At 36.3% G+C, this 12,548-nt stretch overlaps 2 long non-coding RNA genes across 3 annotated transcripts in view; one reads left to right on the top strand and one right to left on the bottom strand.

Moving 5' to 3' along the window:
- Positions 1 to 12,548, top strand: part of LOC103009972 (uncharacterized) — a 71,241-nt gene that overhangs the window by 9,820 nt on the left and 48,873 nt on the right. The window lies entirely within an intron of this gene.
- Positions 1 to 12,548, bottom strand: part of LOC103010359 (uncharacterized) — a 34,655-nt gene that overhangs the window by 5,693 nt on the left and 16,414 nt on the right. For both annotated transcript variants that reach the window (XR_452127.3, XR_003621648.2), the window contains one exon: positions 6,817 to 6,904. This is a non-coding gene — a long non-coding RNA (uncharacterized LOC103010359). The remainder of the gene's footprint in view (positions 1 to 6,816; positions 6,905 to 12,548) is intronic.

Raw genomic sequence — 12,548 nt, 5'->3', positions numbered from 1 at the left:
GAAACTGGTGAGAGGTGAGACTAGAAAATTGGATAGGCCAGGTCACAAAAGGGGCCGAAGGCCCGAAAGAGGAGGCTGAATTTTGTTCCAACTGTGATGAGGAGCAAGGAGATGATATATGCTTTAGAGGAGTCACTCTGGCTGCTGCTAAGTATTTCAACAGCAATAAATTGAGTATAAAGAATTGGTCAAACAGGTGTTGTCTAACTGAAAAAGGAAAAGGGGAGCACTGAGATAATATAATAACTTCAGGAAGTAACCTAGTCCTGGATAAACTTGGGAAGACGTGAAGTTACTAGAACCCCGGGGCTAGGAGGGGAGACCCAGCAGAGTTGGAACCCTGACCTGGGGCAGGGGGTGCTGCCCACTTGCTGCTGGTGCCTCTGAGAGATATGCTGGGGCTGGTTCTAGGAAAGCGGAAAATAGTTGAAATTTGGGGCTAACTGCTGCTGTGAGGGTGAAGGTCCATAACTGGGGCAATGCTGGCAGGTGCAGAAAGCCAACAAGGAGGAGCAAGTTCTTTTTCCCTCTTCTTGACTTTTAGTCTTTTTTTCTAATGTCGCTTACTGACAGACTGTAGCAAGGATTCAGCTGGCAAAGTATAGAAATGTAGCTTGCAGAGTCCCAGTCCCAGCATCAGAGTGTGGAATGGTTTATTACTAAGAGATAACAGCCTAATAACTGGCACAAAGAGGAATTAAGAATGACTTCTAGGTTTTTGTCTTGAGCAACTGGATGAAAATAATGCCACTTGTTGACATGGGGGAAACTTGGGGAGAAGTAAATTGAGAGGGAGAAGAAAATCAATGTGTTTGTTTTGAATGAGTTAACTTTGCAGTCCTTATTAGACATCTGAGTGGAGTTGGTAGATAGGGTTTGGAGCTCGACAAAGGTATTAGGGATAGAATACAAATTTCAGGAGTCCTAAGAACACAGACAATATTTAAAATCAGAAAAATTGGATAAGACGACTGAGGGGGAAATATTATGGTGAAAAAAAAAAGGGTGAGGAATATGCCTGGGAGTCCCAAACATTTGGGAAAAGGAAAATGATATGGCAAGAAGGTAACTGATGATCTCAACAAGAGCAGTTTAGGTGGAGCTATGGAGACAATAATCCTAATTGGAATGGACTGAAGAGATGATGTATGGTGAGGAAGTGGAAACTGCCAAGTACAGACAACCTTTTAAAAGTTTGTTATAAAAGGGAGCAGAAAAAATGGGCTCCTACTCACCAAGTAAGTGGAGGAGTATATGAGGTCTAGGGTGATGGTATTTTTAGAAGGAAATACTACAGTATGTTTACTGATTGGAATAATCTAGTAAAGAGAGAGAAACTGAGGATGCAGGAAATGGAGGGGGTAATCACTGGAGCACAATCCTTGACTATACAAGAAAAGATGGGATCCAGGGTACAAGTAGAGGGGCTTGCCTTAGATAAGAGCAGGGCGAGTTGACCCTTTATAAAGGGAGAGTATATATGAGTACAGATGAAGTCAGGTTGATAGGTATAACGTGGGAAAAAGGAGTTTCTCTTGTGATAGCTTCTATTTATCAATGAAACGAGAGTTTGAAGTGAGGAGCAGGGAAATGTGGGAGATTTAGGAGAGAGGAGACAAGGCATAATCATCTTGATGGATTGACTAGGGAATGTGCTGGGATTGCCAGTCTTTTCTTTTGGTGAGAATTTGATTTCCAGCCATGCTTATTTCATTTCTTGCTGATCCAAATTTATTTATTTATTTATTTTGAAATAATAGCTTTTTTTGGCTTTCATTGGCTTAGGTTGCAGACTTTTCTTTTTTCTCGCTGCTTCTGGTAATGTTTTTATAAATTTATTTATTTATTTATTTTTGTCTGCCTTGGGTCTTCGTTGCTGCATGCGGGCTTTCTCTCGTTACTGCGAGCAGGGGCTACTCTTCGTTGCGGTGTGCAAGCTTCTCATTGCGGTAGCCTCTCTTGTTGCGGAGCATGGGCTCTAGGCGCACGGGCTTCAGTAGTTGTGGCACTCAGGCTCAGCAGTTGTGGTTCGCAGGCTCCAGAGCACAGGCTCAGTAGTTGTCGCGCACGGGCTTAGTTGTTCCGCATCATGTGGGATCTTCCCGGACCAGGGCTCAAACCTGTGTTCCCTGCACTGGCAGGCAGATTCCTAACCACTGCGCCACCGGGGAAGTCCCTGGTAAGGTTTTTAAAGAAGTTTTTACTGTTCTTTGTTTCGCGCAAACTATTTGGTAAAGTATTTGGGCAGGAAGATTTTGTGATCAGCCTTCACTCCCCATCTTTATCTGAAAGTCTAGAATAATGTTTTTAAATAGACTGCACTTCATATTTTTTCAACTCAACCTATATATAACAGATAATAAGTCATAGTAATATTATATATTGTATTATTATAATAGCCACCATTTACTGAATGCCTAGGTGCCATGTACTATGCTGGGTACTTTACATACATGATTTCTAAAACATAACAACCTTACAAGGTAAGTATTGTTGCCAGTTATTTCCACAAGAAACCTTTTTTACTGGTGGTTTACAGATCACAGAATCTTACTTGAAGCTCATAGCTGGCCAATATAAACAAGGTAAGAATCAATTTTTCTCCCTTTTGTGTCTGTAAAAAATTAGCACTTAAGAGACTGTTCTTTTTGAAGTACAAAATAATAGTTTGCAAAAGTGCACCACACAAACTAAGGGAGATTTTTATGGACAACTTTTTAACATAGGACTATATCATTAATCTCTTGGTGGGAGAGTTGCTAACTGACAGATTCAAGGAACTTGGTAAATGAATTGAGGTATCCCTTCTCTAACCATCTCATCATCAACGAACATACTAAGAGCCTGCTATGTTGAAATAATTAATAAATTATACTAAACCACTATAATTTTACAAGTTATAGGATATGTACCAGTGTTTGTTTTGGAAACTCCATTATTTGGATTTAAATCAATGTCAAACTTTTCTTTTGGGCAACAATATTTATACTCATGATGATACTGAAAACACATCATTGGGACATAAACACATATCTATGCCAAGTAATAGGTTTCTTTTTCTGATTATAAAAGTAGTACATGGGGCTTCCCTGGTGGCGCAGTGGTTGAGAGTCTGCCTGCTAATGCAGGGGACACGGGTTCGAGCCCTGGTCTGGGAAGATCCCACATGCCACGGAGCAGCTGGGCCCGTGAGCCACAATTACTGAGCCTGCGCGTCTGGAGCCTGTGCCCCGCAACGGGAGGGGCCGCGATAGTGAAAGGCCCGCGCACCGCGATGAAGAGCGGTCCCCGCACCGCGATGAAGAGTGGCCCCCGCTTGCCGCAACTAGAGAAAGCCCTCGCACGAACCGAAGACCCAACACAGCCAAAAATAAATAAGTAAATAAAAAATAAAGTAGCAAAAAAAAAAAATAAAAGTAGTACATGTAAGTGAAGAAAAATTTGAAAATATGTTTAAATAAAATAAAGAAAAAATATTTTTTAAAGAGACAGCAAGAAAAAAATAACCAATAATTCCTTTATTTAGAGGTAACTGACTATTGGTTGACATATTTCCACGCAGTTTTTTAAGCTTATGAAGTTTAAACTGTTTGCTTGAGCACACTGTCTTTTTTTTATAACGATTTATCAGAAATGTTTCCTCAAGTTATTTAAAACTCTTTAAAAACATTTTCAATGGCTTCATAATGATCCTTGTGTGGAGTAGTGTTTCCTTAAGTGGTCATTTAAGCTATTTTCCTTACTTTCTTATAAATAATGTTGCTATGAACTTTTTATGCATAAATCTATTTTAGCATTTCAGATTATTTCCTAAATTAGGATGAATTCCTAGAAATAGACTACAAGGCTAACATTTTTAAGCTTCTTCATCTGGTAAAAATTTTGCTGTTAAAAAAAATATATCTCTTTTAATTCTCTACATATATTTGTATTGAAAATAAACCTAAGGAGGAAAAGGTATGAGGCCTACCTTTTAAAATTGAGATTAATGTTTAAATTTAGGCTCAGTGTTTTTGTTTTGCTTTGTTTTAATTTTAATATCTTACCTTTAAGGAAAAATCCACTCTTCAAAATATTAGTTACTTCTTTTTATCAGGTTTGAAACTTACACTTAATTTGAGATAGAAGTTTATATGTATACTTATTTCAGCCTTATACTTCTATTTTTCAAGGTATTACCATCTCTTTTTTCCTATTTCCAAATTTGCTCACCCAACAGTGTTGCCTCCTGACTCATCATCAGTTTAATTTCACATGCACACCACTAATTCATGGTGGTGAATTACACATTCATCTGTGGATAAAAACCTAAATAAAACTACAGATCAAGGTCATTCCCAAATTTAGCAAATTTGGCACAAGAGTTTAAGAGTACCAAAATTAATATTATAAAACAGTTCAATTGTGCTAGAATGAACTTCAGAGCATATGAAGAATAGAGCACGTTCACCCAATTCTAAAATTAATTGAGAATGGTGATGGAATCACAAAACTTGGGAAAACCTCCAGAAGAAATCGAGCCAAAGCAAATAAGGATTACTGCTTTGTAGTAGTTATGATTTAATAATTCACTCATCAGTACTTATTGAACATCTTTTATGTGTCAAACACTTGCTAGAAGGGAGTTGGAGTAAGCAAAAAGATATAGGCCTGCCCTTCTGGAAGATACATTCTAGTGGAAGAGACAGACAAAAGCAAATGAACAAATAAGTAAAAGTCATAAGTTGTAATCTAGTCACTTTTATTACTTAGTGTTATTTATGTGAGACAAAGAAGTAATCTGAGTTCTCCCCCAACAATTTTTAAAGCAGTACTAAGAAAAAAGTTAAAGATTTAGAATTACTAGGAAATAGATGATCTCCACAGATATTTTATGACTCTGATCATTACCATTCCATTACCATTGTGCCCTGTACCCACCCTCTCCAAAAGTACTCTCTCTAATCTGGTCTGACCCAACCTCAGATGTAGCATGTTACAGTAGAAGGTAAAATGTGCCAGATTTGGGGATCAAGGAAACCCAGGTTTTGGCAAGTAGCAATGCTGACATTGAGACCTTAAGTGAGACATTTAATTTTCCAGTGTCAGTTTCCTTTGCAAAACGATGAATTTTGACTAAATGATCTCTGAAATCCCTTCAAGCTTTAAAACTCACTGTCTGTGCATCTCTCCTTAAAACCTTTCTTCCATTATGCTCTTATTTATACTGGGGGTGGGGAGGAAATGGCATGAGGAAGGCTACAGACGTTGGAAAGAACAAGATTGATTCCTGTTTGATAGCAATAAAGGATTTGTAGTTCATAATGATCATTTTCTCATGTTGTTTTATGTTTTGAAAACATGTTTTTAACATCTGAAGAGCATTCCAACATATGGATATACCAAAATTTATTTATCTATGCGTTTATATTAAAAACTGTTTCCTAATTTCTGCAATTATCTAAGGATATTTAGAATCCATACTTGCCTATTGGTACTCAAAATACTATTGCAAGCTCTCTGTCTTGTTCCTTTTGGGGAAAAAAAAGTTACTGTGATTTCTTCTTCTCATCTACTCCAGCCTATACATGGCTTTCTCTTAACGTAAAAACTCTACTTTGGACAATGATATACAGCCTGTCCTTTCTCCTTTCTAAAATAGCATCATCCCTGAGCAAGGTCCATATTTCTGCAGCTCTCCCAAAGCAAAAGAATGTGAATTAAAGCCAATTCCATGCCTGCATCAAGTCTGGATAATGTATATTTTTAGTTTTAACCAAAGCTGAAATCCATGAGATTAAATCCCTACCAGCAGACAAATAGGTAGATTCATTTTTGTCAGCTATAACAAAAATGTGATTTAGCACTAAGTCATATATGACTTAGTTAACTATGACAAAAGTAACTATGACTTTGGTGATTTTGCCATGATCTTGAACTTGTTATAGTATTAATTGTTATTACGTTGAAACAGTAGAACGTAAGTATACTATTAGGAGAAGTAAAACTTAAGGTTTTAACAGCTAAATTCAGCGAACAACTGCACAATCTGCTATTTAGGGCTTTTTGTAATATGGTATATTGTTTAATAAATGTCAAATTCTGCATTGGTTTGATAGTTTACCAACTGAGTAAAGAAATCAGAGAGGTGACATAGTGCTTTAAAATTACTCTAAAAAATATCCTGAGTGAGTTAAAAATCTTTTCAATTTAATAGTTTTGTTTGGGAGAAGAGTAGAACCTCTGTTGTGCCTCTTTGTGAACTGGTGCAAGTTAAACATCTTTTTTATAACTTCAAGTTACTTTTAAGCACCTATACAGTATCAATTTGGAATCTGAAGGAACATTCACATTAACAATTATTTCTACCGATAGCTATGGACATTGTCATAGATAGTAGAATTTTAGTGAAGGGATCTTTGGGGTCATATAATCCAGCTCTCATTTTACAGAAAAGGAAAATGAAGCCCAGCAAAGTTTTTATGACTCACAGCAGTAAGCTTGGCGGGCAGAGGGGAAGGGTGCTCCTAACACTCTCTGTTGGCCTAATGCATGCCAGAGGGTAATAGGTTATAAGAGTCTGTAGCTAACACAGTTGAACAAATCTAACAAAGAGGTCTGATGTGGTTCATAAGTATACATTTTCCCCTTAAGATTCTTGTTGGATGATCCATTCCACCTTAATTTATTACCACAAACACAAAAGGGAAGTGCCTTTACACAAATGGATACTCCTACAAAATAAAACCCAAGAGAGAAGTTGGAGTGGTTCGGCAGAGCTACAATGTTACACAACCCCTGGGGGGAACATTTATATATATCCATATGTATACATACCTGTAGCCTCTTAATTGTGCTTCAGGAAATTCCATTTACATACATTACAATGTAAATGTTGCCCATGGGAGTTGTACATCACAGGACACTGCAAATATAAGTTTTGTACATTGAATTAATTACGGTAAGCTAATGGTCATTAACAGATCAACCCCAAAATGTGTAATGGCTCAAGTTTGTTTCTTGCTAAAATTAACAAGTACTTCAGTACTTAGTTTTCAAGGTCTTTCTGTACCTAAGCTTTCAGTACCAAAGTTCCAAGATCTCCCTGGGGGTCTTTTCTCTTTCAGCCCGTAGGAAGGGGAGTTTTTAGGGGTGGGAACTCAAAGTAGTACATATAACTTCCATTCTCATTCCATTGGCTGTAACTTAAGTCACATATCCACAGCTAACTGCAAGGGAGGCTGGGAATAAGCTTATCTGTATGGCCAAGAAGAAGTGAGAACATGGATTTTGATGTCTAGCTAGCAGCCACTGCTCACTTGGGTGCTCTCTCTCCACATACACACACACACACACACACACACACACACATTCTGAAGTGATCGCCAAAATTAAATTAACTCAAACAATTATGCTTCAAATAGAATAAGTTAGTAGTAGAAGAAAGGCCCTTCATTTAAGAATTGTATTCACTTCTACCCTTTCCCTCCTTCAGCCAGAACTAATTGTAAATTAATGCATAACAACAGTCAACTGAAATCTCAAAATGAGGGGAAAAAAGCAAATGTTTGCAAGAATTACCTTTATAGATATATAGATATAGATAGATATAGATTAGAAGGGTGTTGGCTTGGTTTCCTTATCCCATCAACTAGTCAAATTCAGAACTAAGACTCTCAACTGGGCTGCTTGTTTTAAAGGCACAAGGCCATCAAGTTCCCTTTTAATTACACTATTAGTAAATGATGTTTGAAAAATATTCAACTTTTTACACAACAAAGATAACAATTCCACAAACAGTAAATTTAGTGGGGTTTTTTTCCTTTGAGTAAGTTGCCATTTTAATCCTCAAAAGTGTTCCCAATTACTCAGTTTTTAATAGAAGCACTGCATGGCTGCACTTTTGAAATCATAAACAGGAAGTGTAGTATATAAATGTCAGTAAAACTAAAACTGAATTCTGTGGTTTGATGTTTTTCTTCCCCTCATATTTTCATGTTAATGTCTGATTTTGTATGTACTTAGGATGACTACCTGAAGGCAAACAGTAATTCATTACCTGATCAGTTTTCTCTGGCAACCTAACAATTTTGGGGCATGGGGGAAATACATGGAATAACCTAAATGTTGTACATTTTCATGGAAGAAGCAATGGAAATGACCTAGAAACTGCTGTTTATTTGACATTGTTAGAAATTGCTTTCATGTATAGGGTGCACTTTATTGTCGCCAGAAGACAGTGTAGATGGAGAAAGAGGCCAGAGAATGAATGACTCTTAATTTAACTATTTGAAAACTATTATAGAAACTATTATAGAAAACACTCTTACACTTTGTACAGTCTTATTCTGAACCTCAGTAATTCCTTGAATGTGTTCCTCTGCACTAAATTCCTTTGTGAGACAACTAAGGAGTAGCTTAAGTACTGCAAAAATCCAGGATATTATCTCTGGTTCTTCTCTATGAAGAAGCTATGGGTCTTTCTATAGTTAATATCTTCTATATAACATTATTTCAGTGTCTCTGCTACATGGACTTTTCTATGGAAATTCCAAGGAAAGATTAAAATTGACCAGTCCAGACTTGTATATTACATTAAATATTTCTGGAGAAATGTTACCAACATACAAATGCTTCTGTAACTCTAAAATGTTTTTCTTTAGGAAACTATTTCTTTTCTTAATTTGTTCTTAAACTGAACACTGAAGGAATGAATTTGCTCAAAGTCACACAATATATGAGTGAAATACAAAAAAACAGAACCTATGTATCTAAACTCCCTTTCAAGGCAGATCACACTGATCCAGAGAATATGTTTCAAAAGGAGGTAGGTAGCCTGCCCATCTACTGAGGGTCTATCTTTCTGCAGCACATGAGGCATTGTTGAACAGCACATACAGTATTTAACACTTGACGCATTATCTTTTAGTTGAAAATACAACATATATAGAAAAGATATAGGAATATGTGAAAAGTAACATAATAAGAGTATATTAATCAAGTACAAACTACAAATAATTGCTAAGAGGATGTGCAAAATGAAGTGATTTAAAACTAGGTTGATATGGACAGAAACTTAGTGGAATCGGAAAATCTCATGTGGATTTTTTGAAAGTGGCAATGGGTTTGGATTGCCAGAGAAAAAAGACAACCATTCATTCATTCATCAAATATTTACTGAGTGCTTCCTATGTGCTATGTGCTAGGCACTGTTCGAGGCACTAGAGATGCAACAATATACAAAACTACTGCAGAGCAGGAATAGGCAGGTCATCTCACAGACCCGATAAGAACAGAGAACACAAATATGGGAGTACAGAGAAATGAAATACTAGGTCTTAAATACTAGGATGTTTCTAAATGGGAGAAAGATGTTTGGTATGACTTGAACTCCTTTTGTCATCACGGTCAGAACAGACTGCTTTCCCCTCTCAGTTGGTCAGCTCTCTTAGCCTCCTAGATAACTTTATAATGACCAGGATAACACAAGCCAAATAAATACTGCACATATAAAGATTCCCAGCTGAGGTGTATGGAGAGCAAAAAGGGAAAGAATGGCTAGCAGAAGTTGAATTTTATGGCTCCTTTTATCTTTCCAATGGTTTCTATCGTATATTATCAGTCTCTTGCCAGCCACGTCTCCCATTTGGTATTTGTCAAAGTTGTGATTCAATACCTGAAGGTTCTGCTCTCCTCCGTTCCTTTCAAGTAGAATCACTGAAAGGAAGGGAGATTCCGGTTAAATTCCTTTTTTCTACTTAATCAGGTTTTCCGTATTCACCGAGCAATACTTCTCTACAGAGTGTTTGATGGAAAGTATTTTATGTTTTGTGTAGACCAGTGGGGAAGGGGATAAGATAGGATGGGGGCTACGGAGACTACCAAGAGGCTGCAATATAATTCTATACAATACAATACAATACAAGAGGCTACAATACAAACTTGACATTTAAGAGCTTGGATTAAATGGGCAATTTTAAAAATGAAAAGGGCTATATCAAGTACCACTGTAGAGAAGTAGCTGTAAGAAGTAACAAGTTTAGCAATTGTTTACCTATGGGAGGGAAAGAAGGAAATGAACCTAAGATTTTAAGTTTGAAGGTCCCAAAATTTGTGTTGTCACCAACAATAGCCAAGAAATTTGGAAAAAATAGCTTGAAAGAAAAAAATGAACTTAATGTCAGATCTAAGTGGGATATCACTAGAAGACAGAGGACTCAAGCTTTCTCAATAAGCTACTGATGACATGTGAAAGTCATCATTATACAGAAATAGATTGAAACCCTATGGGCTAAAAAGGGAATGCAATAAACAACATCAAATGGCTGCATATGAACTTTGATTGTAAGATGAGGAAGCAATTTCAAAGCAACTTCAAAAGAGGTAATCTAGCTTTGGAACTCTTTCCTTCAGGTCAGACAAAGCTGTCCTTTATTAAACATTATCTCTTCATTTTAGCTGACCCCTTAGTGGGTGAGAATAACAAACTGAATGAATAAAATTAAAAGACTTTGTTTCTCTGGATTATTTCACTCAGTGTTCTGAATTTTTAATTGAATGTCCTCCTAGCCAACTTAAACAAATTATGTGCCTTAAGATAAAACACACAAAATAAATACCTACAACTTTTCTTCGACTATGGTACTCCCGTATAAAGGCTATGGCTTCAAAAAGTATAAAAGGTACATTAATGCAAGTCATCCAAACTATTTAGCCCTTAAATGTGGGGCTTGTTTTAATGTAAAACTGTCAGGCCAACATGAATTTCCATCCCCAAAGCAAATCTTGGCTATGGAACTAAATAAAAAAGCACCTTTAAAGAACGTTCAATTTTAGAATGTGCTACCCTACATGTTTCTTTAAATAGCAAAGGATCAAGTTTGACCCTCCCTGAACTAAGGGTTTTTGTGATACGATTTCTGTAAACAGAAGATTATATCATAAAATATATTCAGCATCTTACCATTATCTAATCTAATATGGCTTTGGATTCCTACATTTATGTAGAAGTATCTTCATAGTAGCTAGCGATGGAACATTTATTTAGTACATGCTGTATGTCAGACACTGTGTTAAGTGCTCAAATATTTATTATTTCATTTACTATTCACAACAGCTTCTTGAGGTATTATTAACCCATTTCACAGATGGGCAAAACCGAGGCCCAAGTAAAGTTATATCTTCAAGATAACGTAGATAGTAAGTGGGCAGAGCTAGGATTTAAGTCCAGATCTGTCTGATTCCAATGCTACTTTTTTTTTTAACATCTTTATTGGAGTATAATTGCTTTATAATGGTGTGTTAGTTTCTGCTTTATAACAAAATGAATCAGCTATACATATACATATACCCCCGTATCTCCTCCCTCTTGCATCTCCCTCCCACCCTCCCTATCCCACCCCTCTGGGTGGTCACCAATGCTACCTTTCTTAAGTCCTACTTTGCCTCCAAAAGTTACCTAAAAGCAATAAATAAGTAAACAAAAAAATAAAACTTAATTGTTTTGGCTATTCTAGATCTTTTGCATTTCTATACAAATTTTAGAATCAGCTTCTCAGCTTTTTTTTTTTTAAGCCTACTGAAATTTTTATTTGGACTGTACTGAACCTTTAGATCAATTTGGGGAGAACTGACATCTTAACAATATGAACCCATGAGCCAGGTAAATCTCTCCAATTATTTAAATCATCTTTAATTCCTCTCAGTGTCATTTGTAGTTTTCAGTGTACAGGTCTTTCACGCCTTTTTCAGATTTATTCCTAAGAACTTCATATTTTTTATGCTATTGTAAATGTTCTATATTTTTTGCACTTCCATTTTTAATTGTTTGGTGCTAGAATGTGGAAATATAAATGACTGTTATATATTGATCTTGTATCCTACAGTCTTGCTAAACTCACTTATTCTGGCAGCTTTTTGTCAGTTCCACCAAGTGGAATAGATGGACGATTAGGTCAGTTTTATTTTCTCTTTTCCAATCTGAAATTGTTTTATTCCTTTTCTTTCCTGATTGTACTGGTCAGAACCTCCAATACTGAATAAAAGTGATAAGAGCAGAAATCCTTGTATTGTTCCTGATCTTAGAAAGCATGCAGTCTTTCATCAGTAGGTATGAGGTTATCTATAGGTTTTGTGTAGATACCCTTTATCTGGTTGAAGAAGTATCCTTGCGTTCCTAGTTTGCTGAGAGTTTTTAAAATCAGAAATGAAAATTGGGTTTTGTCAAATTTTCTTCTACATCTATTAAGATGATCAATTTTTCTTTTTTAGTTTAATATGGTGAATTATACTCATTGATTTTTGAATGTTAAAACCAATCCTGTATTCTTGGGATAAACCCCACTCAATAATACTATCCTTCTTATATATGGTTGGATTTTGATAAAATTTTGTTTAGAATTTTTACACGTTTATGAGGGGGATTGGCCTGAGTTTTCTTTTTTTTTTTTTTTTTTTTAATTTTATTTATTTATTTATTTATTTATTTATGGCTGTGTTGGGTCTTCATTTCTGTGTGAGGGCTTTCTCTAGTTGCAGCAAGTGGGGACCACTCTTCATCGCGGTGCGCG

The sequence above is a fragment of the Balaenoptera acutorostrata genome, chromosome 18, assembly GCF_949987535.1.
Source record: "Balaenoptera acutorostrata chromosome 18, mBalAcu1.1, whole genome shotgun sequence".
NCBI classification, from domain to species: Eukaryota; Metazoa; Chordata; class Mammalia; order Artiodactyla; family Balaenopteridae; genus Balaenoptera; species Balaenoptera acutorostrata.
Note: the sequence above shows the minus strand (reverse complement) of the source record. Positions and strands in the feature narration are given on the sequence as shown.